Source organism: Chanodichthys erythropterus, chromosome 22, assembly GCF_024489055.1.
Source record: "Chanodichthys erythropterus isolate Z2021 chromosome 22, ASM2448905v1, whole genome shotgun sequence".
NCBI classification, from domain to species: Eukaryota; Metazoa; Chordata; class Actinopteri; order Cypriniformes; family Xenocyprididae; genus Chanodichthys; species Chanodichthys erythropterus.
The window spans coordinates 36,074,450-36,096,788 of NC_090242.1; the positions used below are offsets into that span (position 1 = coordinate 36,074,450).

The 22,339-nt window shown below is 41.4% G+C and overlaps 1 long non-coding RNA gene across 1 annotated transcript; it reads left to right on the forward strand.

Annotated features, from left to right (window-relative positions):
- The first annotated feature begins 9,715 nt into the window (after positions 1-9,715).
- LOC137012539 (uncharacterized) lies at positions 9,716-15,511 on the forward strand. Its single transcript, XR_010893580.1, has 3 exons — positions 9,716-14,084; positions 14,699-14,795; positions 14,901-15,511. It is a non-coding gene; the product is annotated as an uncharacterized lncRNA (long non-coding RNA).
- Positions 15,512-22,339: the final 6,828 nt, after the last annotated feature.

Below are 22,339 nucleotides of genomic sequence, written 5' to 3' on the forward strand. Positions count from 1 at the left end.
ATATGAGGCCGCTTCAACACCGGCTCCGCGACTGGGTCCCGAGATGGCCATGGCAGCGCAGCACGCTCAGTGTCCTCGTGACACGGAGCTGCCGCCCTACCCTCATCCGGTGGTCGGACCCTTTGTTCCTGCGGGCGGGAGTACCCCTTGGACGCTGTGGTCCACACAGATGCCTCTACCACCGGATGGGGGGCCATGTACAACGGGCATGCGGTTCGGGTCTTGGACGGGGCCTCGACTGCATTGGCATATCAATTGCCTCGAGTTGCTAGCAGTATGTCTTGCACTGGGCCGCTTCAAGGAGCTGCTGTCAGACAAGCATGTACTGGTCCGCTCGGACAAGCACGGCGGCCGTTGCGTACATCAACCATCAGGCTGGTCTACGCTCCCGTCGCATATCGCAACTCGCCTGCCATCTCTTGCTATGGAGTCAGAAGCATCTGAGGTCGCTTCAGGCCACTCATGTCCCAGGTGTGCTTAACCGTGCAGCCTACGAGCTCTTACGGCAGCCTCCACTTGCGGGCAAGTGGCGGCTCCATCCCCAGGCGGTCCAGCTGATCTGGCACTACTTCGGCGAGGCCCAGGTAGTCCTGTTGCCTCCCCAGGAACTGCCCTCGGCCAGTGGTTTTCCCTGACCGGCGAGTCGCTCGGCACGGATACCCTGGCACTCAGCTGGCCCCGGGGCCTACGCAATATGTGTTTTCCCCCAGTGAGCCTTCTCGCACAGCTCCTGTGCTAGGTCAGGGAGGATGAGGAGCAGGTCTTGTTAGTGGCTCCATATTGGTCACTCGGACCCGGGTTTCGGACCTAATGCTCCTCACGACAGCCCCTCCTTGGCCGATTCCTCTGAGGAAGGACTTCCTGACTCAGAGATGGGGCTTCCTATGGCACCCACGTCCCGACCTGTGGAACCTCCACGTGTGGTCCCTGGACGGGATGCGGAGGTTCTGGGTGATCTCCCGCAGGCGGTCGTAGACACCATCACTTCCGCTAGAGCTCCTTCACGAGGAGCCTCTATGCGTTGAAGTCGAACCTGTTCGTTGAATGGTGCTCCTCTCGCAAGACGAGAGGACCCCCGATCATGCTCGGTCAGATCTGTGCTTTCCTTCCTGCAAGAGGGCTTGGAGCGAAGGCTGTCTCCCTCCACCCTCAAGGTGTATGTTGCCGCTTCGCTGCACATCTCCATGCAGTTGATGGCAAGCCTTGGGGAAACACGGTCTGACCATCAGGTTCCTGAGGGGGGCGAGGGGACTGATTCCTCCTTGCCCACCCTCCTTACCCTCTAGGGATCTCACCTTAGTTCTTAGCTAACTTCGGCGTCATCCCTTGAGCCTTTGCAATTAATCGAGTTAAAAGTACTGTCTCTTAGACCGTCCTCCTGGTTGCATTGGCCTCATGTTAAGAGGGTAGGGGACCTGCACGCATTTTCGGTCGACGAATCGTGCCTGGAATTTGGGCCTGGGGATTCTCACGTCTTCCTGAGACCCCGGCCTGGATATGTGCCCAAGGTTCCTACCACTCCCTTCAGAGATCAGGTAGTGAACCTGCAAGCGCTGCCTTCGGAGGAGGCAGACCCAGCTCTAGCTTCGCTCTTTCCAGTTCACGCCCTGCGTGTTTACGTGGATAGAACTTGAAGCTTAGGACCTCAGATCAGCTCTTTGTCTGTTACGGAGACCAGCAGAAGGGAAAGGCTGTCTCCAAGCAGAGGATGGCCCACTGGTTAGTGGATGCCATCGCCCTGGCTTATGTTCCCAGGGCGTGCCTTGCCCGTTCGGGTTGAGAGCCCACTCCACCTGAGTGGCCTCTTCCTGGGCGCTGGCTCATGGCGCCTCGCTGACAGATTTCAGAGCTGTGGGCTGGGCGACACCCAACACGTTTGCTAGGGTTTTTAGCTTACGTGTAAGCTGGTTCTTCCCGTGTACTCGCTTCCACCAGCCGGTAGACGCGTTGAACCTGTGCTCGTGTCGGCTTGCAATGCCACTCCCGCCCCCTGGGCAGGATATGTGCATCTGTTGACTCCAGTCGTGTTCCCCGTTTGGTGAACCCTGTCGAGTTCCTCCACCTCCACCTTCGGCTCGGGCATTGCGGAGTGTCTGATGCCAGACCAACATCCATCTTCGATGTTGTCTGTTGGTTGGGTTCCATATGTTGCAATCCCTCTACGTGAGTGATTCCATATGTGTATTGTCCACGGTTACTCCCTACGGTGAGCCCGTGTCTTTCCCTTAGCAGAGCTTCTGCTTTCTCCTGTCAGATGAGTCTCCCCCTACTCAGGTGGAGCCATCCCAGGGACTCATATGCGTTCTGCCCTGCGGGCCAGTCCATATGTTTTCCATGTAAATTCCTTCCCCTCTGGGTAGGTAGTGGTTCCGCAGCGTTCCTTACGGGTTCGCTTCCCCAGTGTAGTCTAGTTTACTTAGTGGGTATATCGGAACAGCAGTAGACTTCCCGGCGTAAGCTCGCCCCCTTCTCCGTCCCCTTGGTGCTATGGGCGGCTAGAGCCTGCGCTGGGCACTGGAAGGGGTTTCGTAACTGTGGCGTTTTAGTTGGGATCCCAATTCGTCGGTCACTACTGACGTACGTCGAACGTGACCGACTGAAAGGGAACGTCTCGGTTACGTATGTAACCCTCGTTCCCTGAAGGAGGGAACGGAGACGTACGTCCCGTCGCCACAGTTTCTGTACCCTCGCTGTAGCGCGGACACCAGTTGTCTCCTCAGCGAAAAACAGAGTGCGATTGCATCTGCCCCCCTTTTTATATCCACCTGTTAGGGGAGGTGCGCATTATGCAAATATCGCACGCCAATTCCATTGGCTTGTTTTAGTTCTCTCGAAGCTGATAGGGGCTCTCTAGCGATATCCCAATTCGTCGGTCACTACTGACGTACGTCTCCGTTCCCTCCTTCAGGGAACGAGGGTTACATACGTAACCGAGACGTTTTCCATTTTGGATTATAATAAAGACAGACTGTTTCTGTTTCTTTTTTTAAGAAAAAGAAAAGAGCAGCAAAAGATATATGCAAAGTAAAATTTCTGGATTTTTTTTTTTTTTACAATAAGTAAGCGATGATGTACAGGGCAAAAAAGAACTATACATAAGTCCAACATAAAAAGAAAGCATGTCTTCAGGAGAAGGTAAGATCAACACAACAAACTAGTATTGGGAGGTCTAATTAACTGCACTGTTGAAAACATAGGAATAGTAGGCTTATATAGCTTACATGAAATAATACAATAACAACCTACTTGACAATAATATATTGTGATATTTCTTGTTTTTTATGAGGATCTAATTTTAGAAACAAAAAAAAATGTCATAAAAAACACACCACCATATGCATCAAATCTGTAAAAATCTTTAATTTAACCCTCTACTGCATGTTGATGGCACATGAAAAAAAAATATTCCACATAATTTTTTGGTTAATTTGGGAACATTAACACTTAAAAGACATTGATATATTGGATTTGATACATGCATAGCTCTGTATCATGTAGTGTGCTATGCCATAAAACGATCAACAGTACAAAACTAAAAAAAGCAGTTCTTCTCTGTTGTGAAATAGTGGTGTATGTTACAATTTTTGCACATCACTTTGGGTGTTCCTGCACACCCAGGAACCCTGCAACGTCCCTTCTTATAACACATTATGGCCAATGTGAGGTATTACCCAAAATATCCTCGGAAAGTACCCCTTATCACACAACGTTGCACTGAGGCAACAAAAAGAAAAATTGAATTTCTGAACATACTGAAAAAACTTCATAAAACCTGACAGTTCATGTCATTTTAAGTAAGATTACTAAAGCAAATATAATCTTGCCTTCTCCTCACACCATGTGCTCCTGTGACCATGTGTCAGAACAGGATGTCCCACCTTTAAATGGTGCTTGATAGCGAGTCCAACACCTTACTGGACTGGTCTTTGGTACTTTCTCGACCTTTCTAATTGGTTGTAATCATTTAAAGAAAAATTTACTAAACATAGTAAAGAAAACTTAAGAAAAGGCTTAAGAAAATTTTCCGTTGCCTGTTGCATTTGCATCATCTGCATTTATATCACTTTTATATAATTTTTGTGCAATAAGTAAAGTAAAGGGAAATGTTCTTGGATTCTGCTTTAAAGGTTCACAGTATAGCAGCTTTTAATTTGTCAAGTGTAATTTGTACTGGTGTCCCTCAGGGCTCAATTCTCGGCCCTGTGCTTTTTAGCATTTATATTTTCCCACTCAGTCAACTATTAAAATCTCTTGGCCTTAAATACAAGTTCTGGCATGAAACTGTAGATGGCACTGGCTGATGGGTCTTTAACTCATTTGGTAGTGATCACATCATTATCTACACAGCACAGCTGATTGTGGGATCAGCGGCCAATGATCTTGCAGCTCAATCATTCAAATACTTGGCAAAATCTGCTCCTGGGGTTTATTCATGTATGTTACATGTGCAGCAGCAGCATGTACCTGCTCACAGCAATGTCTGTGAATGTACTGGCAGCAGCAAGTCTCGATACTTGATCTGCAGTAGCAGCAGCAATAACAGCAGCAGCAGATCTATTCCGCCAAGATTAAATACATTACAGTGCCATATCCATTACCATGCAAATCTCTCCAAGAGTTGCCATGACAGAACTACAGTTTTTATGCTGATTATACCCAGATTTACATTCACCCAAAGTCTGGTCAATATGTGGATATTTTCCATCTTTCCAAATGAATAGTTTGAATAGTTCCCAAACTGAAGTCATGCTTCTTGGCTCTCCCCATCAGCTGTGCAATGAAATACATTCAATAATAAAGATTTTCTGGTGTATAACTTGGCGACCAATAGGTGGCACTGTGGCCAAATTAATAAAGTCCTGGAAAACCTTGAAAACCTGGAAAATTGATGACAAATTTTCCAGTCCTGGAAAACACATTGAAAATTAGAGAAAATGTAAAATTGTAGTTGTCCTGGAAAATTATTTTTTAAAAAGTTCTTGGGTTTTTCCTTAGTCGAGACCAAAGAGTTTATCACTGACCTAAAACAATCACCATTAGTTACAGAAAGTGCAATGTTTAGGAATGCTGAGTTTTGACATGTGAGAGTAGTATGTTTTCAATGATGATGTTTAGACTTGTGTTGCCACTTGCAGCAGTTGTTATTATAATGTTATAGTATGTTATTAACTGCTTAAATGCATAATCTTTTGCTTAATTATTATGCAAGTTGATTTTCTGATCATATTTTTCACCCAAGCACTTTTACCAATTACAAACCAATCAATCTTAATAGCTACTATTAATTTTGTGTTTACTCATGAAGTTATTTTATGAAGGCTTGTTTTCTTTTACAGATAAAATGAGCCAAAAAGAGATTTATCTCAGACTGAAAAGTCAAAAATTATTTAAGAGTGAGGTGACAATGACACTCGCAAAATGTGTTTTCAATATGTCAAAGCATTGCAGCATTGCACAGCCTCGAGAGTCATTTTGAATACGGTTCCATCTATCAACACGAAATCCATAACTTATTACCGGCATGGTCTGAAGATGATAATTTGGTGAAAATTAGACCAACGGTCTAGGAGTAGTTTGAAAAAGTATGTTTTAAAGAAAATCAAACTGGCGGAAGGAAGTTTGGCTGACTGTGGCAAAATTGGCATCAATGTTCTCAGCATGACCCACGGAATCTAATAAGATCAATCTCATTACAATAGGCCACATTTAGACAAAGCTACTAGCATTTTTTTTTAAATGTTATTATCTTTACATTTGTCTCGAAACCATTTGAGAGCCTTCAGAGCAATGTGCCATTGACACATACTGAGTTTCGTAATGGTACACCAATGCATTCATATAATATAGCATCTTATATCAGAATACTGTATTGTAGTTCATGGCAAATTCGTGCTTTTTTCAATTATAGCGCCACCAAGAGGCACAATCACACCACTTTTTTATGTGTCCTCAGGGTGACCCCATACATGTGTGTGTCAAATTTGGTGAAAATATCTCATTTCCTTTTGGAGTTATTGACATTTATATGTATGAGATCATAACAAATGACCCATGGGCGACTTTGATTTGATTTTTTGCCACTTCCTATCAAAATTTTGACATTTGGGTATTAGCGTTATTTAATGAGCTAAGGCTTCGTATTTGCTATGATGGTTTCGTCTCGATCGGACTACGTTTTCAAAGATATCCACAAAAGTTTTTTAATTTCTAAATCACCGTTGCACATACTGTAAGCGAAACCTATACATGTTTGGTATCGTTGGACTCGGCAAGAATTCAGGAGTCTAAGCAGATGACTGTGAAAATACCACAACGAAATTTATTAGCATTTGAATATTTGATTTTACCACTAGGTGGCGCTGGCTTGAACCTTCTCAGTCTCCATTAGGGCATTGTGCTGATCATATGTGTTTTCAGTAACACATATAAATAGCAATCTAAGTGTTAATGTAGCTATATTCCCTATATGGGCAAGGCAAGTTTATTTATATAACACATTTCATAATGGTAAATTCAACATGCTTTGCTTAGAAAATGAATTCAAATTTAAAAGATAACAATAAAAGCAGAGAATAAAACCAAAAACTATAGAATAACACTTTTATAAAACTAATTATATAAAAGCTGAGAAAAGAATTTTAAAAAAGTTCCTGCTTCCTGAACTTCCTGAAAAAGTTCATGTTCCTGCTGTTCATTAATGCTGCTGATTTATAATATTGTGTAAAGATGTGAAAAATCCAAGATGAAAATAAAACTGCATTATGACTGATTGCATAGGTAGACATGCTGTCAGAATGTGAAGCACTCAGTAGCAACATGTCCTGACTTGTATGACTTTTTCTTTTTTTTTTTTGTTAGTCTTCCAGTTTTCTCTTTCAATCTTTGATGATAATGATATGATAATGATAATTTAGACCACGGCTTCTCCATTTGGAAAACCCCAGTAGGACGGTATGTCTCATAATTGTTGTAATTTACAAAATATTTTCCTATTTATCAGACATCAAAACTAAATCTGTTACAACAAAAACTGGGCATTTTTTTAAAGTATCGAGAGAAAGATTATTTTTCACTATGAACTGTCATGAAGGTAAATAATGACAGAATCTGAATAGTGAATTATTCCTTTTTCTCATGCAGCCATCTAAGTTGGGCAAACTTCAATAGTGGTGAACGGGAGACAACATTTGCTTATCATTTTTGTATTGCCATCTACTCTAAAAGCAAAAGACAAAATCAATGATAATATTTCCCCAACTTTCCAAAAGAGGGGGGAAATATAGAGCGACTGATACAGCAGTCAGAAGAGAGAAAGATGTCAAATTTGCAAACAGGAGCTAACATTGTGAAATAACAGCAAATACAAATATGAACAATGAAGTACAAATAACAAAATAAAATATAAACAAAATAACTGATAAACTAGAAACTAAAAATAAATAAACAATATAAAATCAAAAAGAAGGTGATATTAGTATATAGAGTAAATAGTTACTTCATGAAACAAATAATGATATTTAGTCATTTAAAATATCAGCATTATTTGAGCCACATGGAAGAAAAAAATATTTTATACTTTCATGTTATAAAAGTCGATCAGGATCTTGTTTCAGTCTTTTTAGAGAGCATGTGTAGGCAAATAAAAAAGGGGTGGCCGGGCTTGTACAGATCGACACCATCAGGAGATTCAACCTCAAACAAAACAGCAGCAGAGATCTCAGACCTGCAGTGGATATTGACTCTTTTCAGCTCATCACAGGGTGATTAAAACACTTTATCTTTAATTGTGTTGTCAATATGATTGTTTTTATTATAAGGAAACTGAAATGTAAATTTGTATTGTACAACAATCATTAAAAAACATCATTCTTTAACACTAAACACTATCTCCATATTTTTGCAACAGATATCATGCAAAACAGAATGTAAGAGAAATGAATGCATGCCAGAAGGTCTGTGGAGCATCACAAAGTGCAGGAGTATTGAACATGATCCAAAATGGCAAAGAAAGAGGACGAGATACAATCCACTGAATCGGGACAGAAACAGATCCTGGACCGAGTCAGACGGAACAGCATTAATAGTGGAAAATCAAACTGTGAGTTTTTATGAACTTTAATATAAAACACTGTTACACACAGGGTCTAAAATTAACTACCTGCCAGTGTCCAGTGACTTTACCAGCCATGAAACAAATACAGGCAGTTATGAGAAAATGTAATAAAGTAGGCTAATCAAATAAATAACACTGCCAACAGATGTTGAACTTCACACAGCGTGTGTGTTGTGACTATAAATTTAGGCATTGTTCACAGTTGTTCACATGCATGTTCTCATAACATTGCATTGTTAGAATTCATAAAAATATTATCGCCTGGCGTTTGACACAGTTTCATATACTCACAAACACAGATTTTTACTCGCATTTGGCGCTTGGCGAGTGTTAATTGTAGAACCTGGTTGCACATATTTCATCATCAACTTTCATTTTGATAGCATCTTATCGTCATACTTTAAGTGAATGCGGGTTTTATCAATTTTAAAAAACGAATACCTGTGTTTGTGATTTCATCATCTATAGTTTCTCATGATCCAGACATACCTACAGAGATGAGTACCATCACACATACCTACAGAGTGTGATGATTCAGAAGTGCTCACAGATGAGGTGCATACTGACTGATTATAATAAGTCTAACATTAGAACTGGTGCTGAAATCTGATGTTATAATCTGAATGTGTGTGTGTGTGCTTTTGTTTATATTACATTGTGGGGACCAAATGTCCCCATGATGTAATATAAACCTGAGTTCACCTACATCGTGGGGACCAGCCAGCGGTCCCCACAATGTAAATGGGTTTATAAATCATATAGAATGAGTTTTTGTGAAAAAGTAAAAGTTAGGTTTAGGGGTAGGGGCAGGGTAGGGGGATAGAATGTACAGTTTGTTCAGTGTAAAATGCATTGAAGTCTATGGAAAGTCCCCACAATTCACAAAAACAAACATGTGTGTGTGTGTGTGTGTGTGTGTTTTCTCTTTAGAAAACTGTTTCCTTTCATCTAACAAGCAGAAGATTCTTCATCATGTTCAGTCACCGATCAAGTAGTGCATTTCATATTATTTATATTTTAGTTTTATTAAACAAATGGTTCATATTTAATAATGACAGTGTTAAATTGATAGTTAAACCAAAAATGAAAATTCTGTCATTATTTACTTATTCTAAAGTTGTTCTGAACCTGCATGAATGTATTTCTTCTGTTAAACACAAAATAATATATTTTAAATAATGTTGGTCACCAAACAGTTTCTGAACCCCAATGACATTGAAAAAAATACTGTGAAGTCAATGGGAAGCAGAAACTCTTTGTTGACCAACATTCTTTAAAATATCTTCTTCTTCTGTCTGAAGAGATGGAAACAGACATATTTTGATACAATGGTACATCACAATCAATTTTGATGGAAAATACACCCACTCGATCTCAGAGAGAAACCAAATATCTTACATCTGGAAATAATCAAACATACCAGAGCATATAGTAGAAATAATAATAATAATAATAATAATAATATACATAAATTAAATTATATATATATATATATATATATATATATATATATATATATATATATATATATATATATATATATATATATATAATTAAAATATAAAAGACATTAATCAAAAGAATAAATTGAATAAATTTGAATACAAATAATTTTGCATACACCAGTTGGCGATCAGAGTTCATTCTTGGTGTAAATGGGCTCTTTCTGCATAATGTATAATATGTATGGATGTGTTTTATATTTATAAATACACTACATCACAGAGAGGCACAAATTAACTTTCCAGAACCTTCACATTCACTGTTCCTCTCTGGTGGAATGATCTTCCTAACTATACCAGGAAAGCAAATCCCTGACAACATTCAAGAAACAGCTAAAAACTTTTCTGTGAGCTCACACGTATATCATGGCGAAAGAAACAGGCAAGCAGCAGTTCGTCAAATGTGTTCCTCCCTGCCCTCGCTTCATCACGGGCGGGGATACACACGAGATGTGCATTGCCTGTTTGGCAGTGGAGCATGCCCAGGCAGCTCTTGAGGGAGCTGTCTATGTGCATTGCGAAAAACTAACGCTCCGTATACTCTTATATACTTTGAAAAAGATAAAGAGGGCGCCGCGGCGAGTGTTCCCCAGGGATCGGGTCCCGCTGCTGCCGAGGCACAGCGGCGGTTTCATTCCTGGGGTTCACAGATGGATCTGGCGGAGGGGTTAGAGACGGGCCCAGCCCTATCTCGGCCCTCACCCGCCAGACCCAAAGTCTCTCCTCTGGTTGTGGAAGCACGCGCTGCGGTTTCTTCCCCCAGAAGAGAGGCATCGGCGCTTCACCTGTCTAGCTCTGAGGAGTTGGATGTGGTGAACGTCGAAGCTGGAGAAGAGGACTCGCCATCCTCATCTCCAGTGTATGAGGAACTGCTTGAGGTTGTGACTAGGGCAGTGGCAAAACTCAATATTGAATGGACAGCAGAAAGACCTGAAGCGCGTCACAAAAGTAAACTGGATGAGCGCTTTCTCCCTGCCCGGTCACAGCCTCAGCGTCGGGGATTGCCATTCTTTCCTGACCTCCACACCGAGGTGTCGAGGTCGTGGCAAAAACCAGCACAATATCGTGTTTATAACCCCCAAACATCTATATATTCCAACATCATGGGGCTTAAACAGCATGGCTATGGGACGATGCCTCGGGTCGAAGAGACGCTCGCAAGCTATCTCTCGCCCGAGTCTGCGTCGTCCCTGGAATCCCCGACGCTGCCCACCAGACCATTATGAACAACATCAGCTCTGGTGGGCAAAGCATATGTCTCAGCAGGTCAGGCCGCAGAGTGTTTACACACAATGTCTGTCCTTCAAGCTTATCAGGCTGACCTGCTGGGGGAAATCGATGAGAGTGGTGAGGCGAGCTTCGAAATGATTCAGGAACTTCGCAAAGCCACTGATCTATCTCTCCGTGCCACCAAGGAGACGGCAAAAACTATCGGCCGGTCTATGGCAGCCCTGGTGGCAACGGAGAGGCATTTATGGCTAAATCTTTCAGATATCAAAGAAAGAGATAAGAGCGTCTTATTGGATGGCCACTGTCTCCCCTGGGCCTCTTCGGCGACTCTGTCACTTTGGTCGTCAAGAGGTTCCAGGAGGCAAAAAAGCAGTCAGCGGCCTTCCAGAAGTTCCTCCCTCGCCGCTCTCTCCCGTCCGAAGCTGCTGAGTGGGAGCAGCCTCGGCCATCTAGCAGCTCCTCATCTGCGCATAGAGCACAACAAAAACAAGTGTTGCCACCCGTGCTCCCCCGCAAAGAGCTTGGGGACCGGGACGGGCAACACAGTCGAAGCCTTCCCGGGGTAAGACAGATCTGAGGACTGTCATTATCGCCAGGAAGGCTTCGAAGAAGTCCTGACGCCAGTGGCCCAGGACTTCCAAGTGCTCAAAAAACTCCAGAGGCCAGTCTCGAGAGACTGGTTCCCTTAGTAGAATTTCTGGAAAAATGGAAAACTTTTTATATGGTTTGGCCATTCATCAGATAAGAAATTTCTGAGAAACGTTTCAAGCATTGTGCCAAGCCATGTCCGAGATATCTGACACCAGAACACACACATGACGTGTGCATTCAGAGCACGCACACTCAGTTCTCATGGGAGCGGTTTGCATGCATTGCAAGCATTTGCATATGCGAACACTCAGCTCTCGGCTTTCAATCTTCTCGAGGGGAGATGGACAGGCATCTGCACCCAGTGGCTCAGGTCCTTCTCGTGCTGAGGCTGAGAGGAGGCTCAGGTCCTGGGGCTCGCAGAACACTTTGAGAAAGGTGTTACTCTTTCTTGTTATTCAGTGGCTATTCAGAGCAATCTGCTCTCGCATTGTAATCTGCAATGTCTGTGATCCAATCTTACTGCTGTAGGCGCATCAGTCTCTGTATCTCTTGTTTACTAAGCAGGATGTCCTTCCTTTGTCGCCTGCGCTGTCGTCGTCTTCTAACACTCTTTCTCTTCTTCACTGAAGTCTTCGTCTGGCTCACCTCAGCTTTAGGTTGCAACATGCTCTCTTCATCCTTATTGTTAACCTTTGTGGTTGCTTACAATCAACAAACTCAAAAGCCTTAACTTAAAAGCAAGCAAATAAAAACATTGAAACAGGTAAATAGCAATATCAACATCAAAATCCAAAAGAAAGGGTTAAGAAGCCATATGCTGAGTTCTCCCTATGATCTCTTGATCCTAGGAGTTGGTTACTGCCCTTTTGCAGTGCCTGTCATTGGATTTCTTTGAGGTGGATTTTGTAAGAGACTGTTTAAAACAGACAGGTTCATGGCCCGACTAGGTCATGATTTGGACTAGATCGGCCTCCCTGGTGGCTCTCGGGGTCAACTTATGTCCCCCTGAAAAGTGACAGATCCTTTCGGTTCCTTGGTCATAAAGGGACCCCTTCTTTGTGAAGTTGCTGGTCCCAAGCCTTTAAGTGGCTTTCATTCTTTGGAGGCCTCTTTGAGGCTTTTTAGCTTGGGCAGTGGTCGTAGGGAGTAATGTCACTGACAGCCTAGTGTGACCAGAGGGGGTTAAGTGGTTTGTGGTATTTATACTGAAACATTTCTTGGCATGCACTCCTCTCAGCATGGTGGCCCTGGTTCCCTCAGAACAGGGAAAGAGACACTGCATCTCTTTGCCATGCCTCCGGCCTGCCTGCTACAGTCCCTTCAGACGGAAAGCAGATGACATGTTCTCCAGGCACACCAGTATTTCGTCATAGGCTGTCGTCGGCCAATAGGATTGCAGTGATTCGACTATTGCTTCAGACACCAGTTGCGTGGAGGCGTTTCCCAAACGTGTCTCAGGATGCAGTGTCTCGTTCCCTGTTCTCAGGGAACCAGGGTTACAGTCGTAACCCGAGATGTTTTCACAGATACATATGAAAAACTGAACTATTAAGACTATGATATTACTTAGAATCAATGTGACATGAATTGTCAAGTCATTTTATTCCGAGCAAATGGGACTCGACATCATGTTCCTGTATCTGAAGCTTCTTAAATCAGAAGAACTCAATCAGTGTTTACTGTAGATCTGTCATAATAAACATAAAAACACACTAATAATGAAATTGAGTAAATACAAAGTAGGGATATGAATACAATAAATAGTGAAATATTACAAAATGCAGCACATAAAAAATAAAAGCTAAAAGATTTACTGTATTAATTTAGCAGGTGCTTTTATCCTCTTATATGAGGAATATCACAAGAGATTTATCACAGAGCCACAATATTCACAATATATAATAGCAGGTTTTATAGAAAGATAGTTTAGGAGATGAGCAAGAGCAAATGAGAAATACAGACAGTTTTGCTGTGGTAATCAATCTCCCTTTTGGTTTGAGGTTGTGGAGTGTCATTGCTGCATCAGCAGTTATGATGAAGCTGACAGTGATGTTTTTTAGAGGAACATAAAAAAAAACAAGTGATTCAGCTCTTTCAGTGTGATGTTAAAAACAGGACGACTGACTGTGCGTTCTTCCAGTATATAAACATTCACACATGATTCATACTGATACTGCATCAGCACCTTAAGCATAAGCAGTGGAAGAGTTTAACCTGCTGTCTGACGGTCTTCATACCGAATAAAAGCTGAACTTTCTGATATCAGAGCTGCGGTAAACGTTTCCTCTTTTCAGCTCATCAGATGGTAATTAAAACACTTTATCTTTAATTGCTCTGTAAAGAGATTTTGTCATTTATTTATTTAAATCCAGACTCTATTTCAGTAAAACTGAATGATTAATGTGCAGTACAGGATTACATTTAACTATCATTTTAATCTTCACTCTAAACTGAACTATTGTATTTTTTAGACAGATGATACAGAAGCAAAATGTATTAGAAATAAACACATGAGAGAACTGCAGAGTAATTAAACAGATGACAAGAGAGAAAGAGAAAAATGAAGGAAAAAAAGTTGCAATCTAATGAACCAAAAAAGAAAAAGACTCTAGTCAGAAAAAACAGCATTAACAGCGGCATACCAAACTGTGAGTATTTATGATGTTTGAGATCAAACACTGTTATATTTCATCATTAATAGTGTTTCATCTTCTGTGTGTCTGAATGTGTGAAATCAATTATAAACCTTTTCAGTCAATATATATATCATCATATATAAATCATCATTTACTCTTACAGTTATGGTCATAAGTTTATAGTTATTTTGTCTGGTGAACTATGAAAACGTCTGTTATTATGTGAAATTCAGTTCAAGTCTGTTATGTACGGTGGCCGAGAGAGCTCAACATGCTGCAAATAAAGAAAACATCTTCATCAGTTTGACAACACATGCACTGCAAACTCCACAACACTTACAAATAGACAAAGATGTTGTGGAGTTTGCAGCGCATGTGTTGTGCGTTGCAGTGCGTTGAGCTCTCTCGGCCACGGTAGTTATGCTTATTTGTATTGATTTTGTTAACTCACATTTTGTGGATTCTGTAAATTCTGTAAATTTATATCCACAACTGTATCCATTTGGCAGATGCTTTCCTTTAAAGTGAAACTGATTTATGAATTAGCAAATGATGCAGATGAACCGATGATACACAAAGCTAGAGGAATTGCTATAATCTGATGTTCATGTTTTTCTCATTCACAGTTTCTCATGTTTCACAGAATCAGATCAATTAAATTCTCATTTATTTGTATATTTCACAATACATAACACATTCTGGTGTTCCAGAGTCACAGATGAGGTGAGACACACACATCTTATCCGGGGAATAAAAAGAGTGAAAACTGATGTAGAAATCTGGTGCTATATTAATTTTTGTGTTTAATTTCTGTTTTTCTCCTTTTAGAAAGCAGCAGTTCTGTTCATCTAACCTGCAAAATAATCTTCATAAAATGTGTGTGAATGGATTTCATATTTATATAGTACATGTTTTTCTGAATGAATCTGATCTGAATCTGTATTTTACAGTAATATTTGATGTAATCAGTTACTATAGACAATTTTTTAGAGTTATTTTACTGGAACACATCTGCTGCCTACAACTGTTGCAAAATTCTTGTAAAAATTAAATACAAAAATTATTTAAACTGTTTAGTGTGTTAATATTTTTGCTGAAGGTGGGGGAATGAGAAGATTAGATGTACTGCAGTTTGCCCAATAGTTTCTCCTAAACCAGACTCTATTCCCAACACAATCCCAGGAGAGAATAAGGCTTAAATAATTAGCAAGTCAATGCTGTGATCCACCTGTAGACCTTATTTAGAGCATATATAAAGAGTCCAAAATCTTTTCCCAATCCCGCTCCAGAGAGCCAGCATCCTGCTGAGTTTAGCTCAACCAACCCTAACCAAACACCTCAAAACCAGTGAATCAAGGTCTTCAGAATGACCAGAAACACGTGTGTTTGGAGATAAATGCTGCGTGACGTTGGTCTTTTATCTGCAGAATTGGACACCACTGACCTACAGCCTTTTCATGTGTCTGCAGTTTGTTTAAATACAAAGATTTGCTGAGCTATTCATCCTTTTTTTCCATTGACATTGTTCATTTCATAAAGAAGAGGTCATTTGATAAGATCAGCTACATTTAGTGAAGATTGACATCAAAATGACATCACTCTGGTGTCGCCCTAACAGAATAAACTCCTACAACATGATCAGACACTGGTTACGCAAGTTCTAGAAAATACGTTTTTACAAATACAAACAAACTAGATGATGATGTTTCATTTGTTCACTTGTACGCCCTTTCAATTCATCACTCATAGCCACAGATTATTGTTCTGAATTCTAATTAATTTATAAGAATAGTCCATTATTAATTTGTAATAATTGACATAGAAATACATACCCTATTAACAATTCTACACAAATTTAAAGGTAAACTAATCTGATGTCACTGATGACAGAAAATAAAATCAGTGTCTTTCTTGTAAAAGAAACTCATACTCTGTTTTAAAAAAGTATCTTTTTTTCTTAAAAGGTTAGTTCACCCAAAAATGCATTTCTGTCATTAATTACTCACACTCATGTCATTTTATATCTGGAACACAAATTAGGATCTTTTTGATGAAATCTCAGAGCTTTCTGTCCCTCCATTGACAATCTACGCAAATTACCACTTCAAAAAGTTCATAAAGAGGTTGTAAAACTAATCCAGGAAAATAGAAAATTGTTTATCTCACTATTTTCCATATCATGTCCTAAGGAAGACTGGACTCACACTTTTACTTCAATGAATAGCCCAAATTCCCAATGAAGTCAGTTTATGCACAGACTCAAATATTACTGTCTTGACTACAAAAAAAAAAAAAAATTGAAAATTTTCAATTATTGTCTAGGTCATTAAAAACTTTGACACTGTAGTGGAAATCACACCTAGAACATATACCAAATAATTTTGTTAAAGGTTGTTAATAGATATTTTTACCTCACAAATTCTACATTGTGCCTTGTTTAAAATTATTTATACTACGGGGCTGTTGAATGCTCGATTCTGATTGGTTGACCAATCAGTTCTAAGATATTTTCAGGGAAGCACATGGCTAAATTAGGTCTCGACTAGGGATGCTCGCATTGACCGTTTAACCGTTAACCGAAAGTAAGAATTTTAACCGATTAATACTATCAGTTAAACGATTTTTTTGTTTTTTTTGCTGCATGGTTAAAGAAAAATATGCTATATATATACATATATGCTTATTTGTTAACTCACCGGGCGTTTCACACGTGCCAGACATATTTCGCTAAGCAACAAGCAAAATGAAGCGAGCGAAAAGAAGTACTGACCATTTCCAAGCAATCGATCACAGCGTGCTAACGTTTTAGGACAGGTCGATGGTATATAAATCGTGGCCGAACGTTAGCGTTTGTCAATCAAGCAAAACCGTCCATTCAGAAACCGAGAAATTTGACACTTTAAGGTAAGAGGCTGATCTCTCAGATTGACGCGCGAGCTGGCTTGACAGAAGGATTTGTAGTTTATGGACTGTTTTGAGTTAAAAGCATTGATGGCATCAATAAAAGAGATATCTAAAAGCGAAACGAAAATTATTGCCTCGACCGGCGACACAGTGGGGAGGACGCACGAGAGGAGACCTGCGCGTTTAATTGGTATGTGTATGCTACTGTAATACTGCATAATACAAAGCTTATCAGTGGCATGCACTTTGATCACGAAAGTGAAAGTGCCTTTTGCGGTCGCATAGCGGTGCCCCCGCGTTCCCATTTCTCTCGATGTGAACCGTGAGCTCCAGTCCATTACAATTCAGGGCCATGGTATACTTCATTTCCCGCATTCCGCTTAGTCTTGTGCGCGAGCCTTTCAAAGAAACTCCTTTGCCCATGAGCGCGGAAAGACGCGTTCGGTGTGCACACGTGCACCGTCCGTGGTCATAACAATAACAATCCTTGAGGTAGGCCTGCTATTTTTATTTGACGGAAAAAATGTCTAAAATACCGGTTGTTAAAAGCTTCAATGGATTCACCGTGTTTTTGTTTTGTCATCTTAATTTGTTAAACATTTAAGTGAAAAATATTTAGTGTAGGCCTATTTATTTTATGCCTTTTATTTAAATTATTTTTTTCTGCTGTCAGAAACGCTGCAGGTGTAACCCCCTCTTTCTGGTTCTTTCATTTGTGTCAGCCCTCCCGGAAAGGATCAGACGGAGACATAGGCTGAGCTCACTTGTTTACTGGAATAAACAAAATGGAAACACCATACAGACGTGTAATATAGTCAATCCGGTCACAAAACGTTCTCCTCAAAAGCTTATTGCGACTGATTTCCAGTTCAACAATCAATAAATCGTTTTTTCCAAATAATTAAGAGCTCAGTTTCTTTTCTTTTTTTTTTTACATAAAACGTAACATTGAACAAACATTAGTGCACCATACCTGGAATAAACAAAATGGAAACACCATACAGACGTGTAATATAGTCAATCCGGTCACAAAACTGTTGAAAATAAATACACATGAGAGAAAAGACCCTTAAAGAGAAATAAAAACATTTATAACAACACGTTATTTTAATTTGACCAGAGAGAGGTTCTACACCTACCGTTCTCCTCAAAAGCTTATTGCGACTGAGGAGAAAATGGCCGACCTCCTGATAAATTACCCTAGTCACCTGCAGGTGTCCCTATATCCCTTCTTTTAGGTGTATTTAGTTTGTTCTGTTCAATTAATATTTTAGAATTATTATACAGGATAAACAAACATTTTGGCACAATTCATTACAATTTTCTTTTCCCCGTTACATTCTCCCCCACTGAATTTGCCAAAATGTGGTTAACTTAAAAAAACAAAACACAAACGAAACTTCTTGTCTTTTTTCTTCGAAAAACAGAGAAACAAACTAGAATTGCTATTCTTAGCATAATGCTTTTGATCAGTAATAACTGTTCATATAAAGAACTGACAGGAAAAAGTGCTGCGCATATCACTCCTCCTTAATCATGACCCAAATGAAGTGCCTTTTACATTTCATCTCTGCAATTCCTACACACGCACACAGGTTGACACTATTCACCAAATTTAATACTTCAATACTTCAGACTAAGAACAGAAATAGACAATTTACCCAGAGTTTGCTTTCTATTTTGGAACAAAGTGTGTTGATTCATAGAAGAAATAAGGCGATTCACTGGTTTCAACAACCTGCCAAATTTTGACCTTTGACCCGGTAACTCAGTACATTCAACCGTACCATCAACATTAGGGTCAAAATTACATACATTACTGTCATCAAGACTTCCCTGACAGACTGGGTGGTCATCGGAAACACTTCCAGGGACCACATTTAGTGATGGAACATCAACAAATTTAGCTGAGTCATGAGTATTACCTGACCCAACCATCTGAGCATCATCGTCGGTCACAACTGGGCCTACACCATCAGGTACAGAATCATCAGAAGATACAGAACAGCCATCAGAAACGTCATCATCTACAGAAAATACACTTTCGTCATCTTTTTTCCCCACAATGTCACTTAAAGGGAGGAAATTTACACACAAAAGAAGGTTTCTATGTACGACCTTTAACTGACCAGATAAAGGGTGTTTAATCTTGTAAATGTGGGTTTTAGGATCGTGATCAACCACAGTATACACCACATTTTCCCACTTGTCTGAAAGTTTGCGCTTGCCGCGTTCACTTTTATTGGCTAATAGGACCCTATCGCCAACTTCAATTTTCACACCCTTATTTTTTCGATTGTACATGTGGGCTTGATGAGACTGTTCTTTTGAAGTGTTAGACTCCGCAACAGCAAGAGCATCCTTCAAATCCTTACTCAGGGACTCCACGTACTTGGGAAGAGAGTTGTCTGAATCATTCCACAGTACACTTTTGAAAACAACATCAACTGGCAGTCTCGGAGTGCGTCCAAACATTAGATAGAAGGGAGGGTACCCCGTAGTTTCGTGCACCGTACAGTTGTACATGAATGTTAAAGTATGGAGCATCCGAGGCCAATCTTGCTTTGGTCGAGGTTCAAGGGCTCTGATCATGTTTCCTAATGTTCGATTAAATCTTTCTGTAATTCCGTTTCCCATAGGATGATACGGTGTCGTTTGTGACTTCTTAACACCGGAAAAATCAAGCAAGTGTCTAATAAGCTCACTACAGAAATTGGCCCCTTGATCGGAATGGATGCGTTCCGGGAAACCATAATAACAGAAGTAGTTATCCCAGAGCTTCCTTGCTACTGAGTTCGCTGACTGGTCTGGGCAGCGAAAGGCATGGGCCAGCTTGGTAAAATGGTCAGTGACCACTAAAACATCAACTGACTTATTCTGTGAATCTTCCGCCGTCCAGAAATCAATGCAGACTAATTCAAGTGGAGCAGAAGTCTTGACACTCTCCAATAGAGCTCGGCCCTCGGGCTCAGGTGTTTTTGCAAGCACACAACGACTACACACCTTCACATAGTCACGAACATCACGTTCAATGTCTGTCCAGTAGAAGCGTTGACGAGACAGTTGGAGAGTGCGATACTGGCCTTGGTGTCCGGCCTCATCGTGGCATCCTTTCAGCACGTCAGCTTTCAGGGAAGATGGTACCACATACTGGAATCTTTTGTGACGTGACAAGGGGTCTCTCGACACACGATAGAGGACACCATCGTTCAATAATAGCTTCTCCCACTGCTTCATGAGCTTCCGAACAGCAGTGGGGTCTCCCATGCGCTCACGTCTCGAAGGCCTGCGCTTTCGGTCAACATAGAACATCACCCTCTGCAAATGATCATCCTCAAGCTGTTTGTCTCTCAGTTCTTGGCGAGAGTAAGAAGGAAGGGCATCAAATCCAACGTCTGAGATCTGTTGGACAAATCCAGCCAGAGGAGTGGCCCATGTTCTTGTTCCTTCATCCCAAGAGAGGTGATTAGAGAAGACAGCAGCCACTTCATCACTCGAAAAGCTCCCAGGCGCGTCCGCATCCGATTTGACTGCCAAATGCTCACAAGCACTTGCTGGGACCTCTACACTGTTAAGCACTCGCTGACTGGCATTGGACAATCTGAAAACATCTTGGACAGCAGCGCAGGAATGATTATTTGACTCCGCCAACAGCTTGTCATAAGGTTCCCTTACTATGCGGTGACTGACACAACCGTTGACAAAAGGCTGCCTGCTCAAGGCATCAGCAATGGAGTTCTTCGGCCCTGGAACATATTTGATGTCAAACTCAAAGGCAGCGAGTTTCGCCACCCATCTTTGTTCACAGGCGTCAAGCCTTGGTTTTGTCAAGATGTGTGTCAAGGGGTTATTATCTGTCCAGGCTGTGAACTGATGTCCTTTTAGCCAGTGGCTAAATTTATCACATACAGCCCACTTGAGGGCGAGAAACTCAAGTCGGTGTGCTGGATATCTGGCTTGCGCTCTGGACAGTGACTTACTCGCGAATGCAATGGGTCGAGCCCTGCTTTCCCCAGGACTCAGTTGCGAAAGCACGGCACCCAATCCCTCAGACGAAGCATCAGTGGCAAGAATAAAAGGTCTGGAAAAGTCAGGATGTGCAAGAACAACATTGGACAGGACAGCTTCCTTTAATGCCGATAAGGCCGCTTCACAAGCTGGAGACCAGTCTTCAGGAGTGAGTTTTCTGGACGCAGGAATCCCTTTTCGCCCAACACCTCTAGCTTTCCTAACTCCGCTAGTCAGAGCAAAAAGTGGTCGTGCGAGGGATGAACAATTCTCAATAAAGCGTTGGTACCACATAACGAGGCCAAGAAAGGACTGGATTTTCTTAACCGATGGGGTGAAACCATCTGGGCACATCAGATCCGAGGAAGTAATTTTAGTAATTGCTTCAACTTTTCCAGGGTCCGTAGACACACCTTCCTTCGTAATTAAATGGCCAAGGAATTTCACTGAGCGTCTTAAGAAGTGGCATTTCTTCGGTGATAATTTCAAATTGTGCTGTTTTAACATACCGAAAACCATCTCTAGCCTCTGCAGTGCAATTTCTTCATCAGGCGCAAAGACCATTAAATCATCCAGGTAGCACAACAATGACAAGAAATTCTGTTCACCAAAGATTTTAGTCATCATCCGCATGAAGCTTGCTGGTGAGTTACAGAGGCCTTGTGGAAGCCTATTATATTCGTGTAACCCCACTGGTGTTGTGAACGCTGTATACTTTCTGTCGTCCTCATGTAATGGAATATTATAAAATCCTGAGGTCAAATCCATAGTGCTAAAAAACGTATTGCCACCTAGGGCCGCCAGACAGTCTTCCTGGTGGGGTAGGGGGTGTGCATCCTTCACTGTCCGCGCATTAAGCCAGCGGAAATCTGTGCATATGCGAAGATTGCCGTCTTTTTTCCAGCACAGAACCAAAGGTGATGCGAATTCGCTGACTGACTTGCGGATTATTCCCCTCTCCTCCATCTCGTTCAAAGCAACACGCAATTTCTGGTATTGCGAAGGAGGAACTCGCCTGTATGGCAGGCGAAATGGCCTTTCGTCAAACAGACGGATCCTGTGAACAAAGTCCTTGACTTCACCGCAATCAAGAGAATGTCTGGAAAAGATAGACTCATACTCGAGCACTAGATCACACAGTTTTGTCTTCCAGAATTCAGAAACTTCACACTTTTCCAAATCAACAGTTTCCAATCCACACTTACGGAGCCTGTCGCACAGTGCATCAGACTTATTTGACTCAGTTACTGACTGTTGAATGCTTGAATGAAGTGGAAGCTCGGGCTTTGTTTCGCACACATCCTCCAGTGCAATACAGGGGTAAACGTCAGCCACTTTAGTGTTTCGCTTCAGCG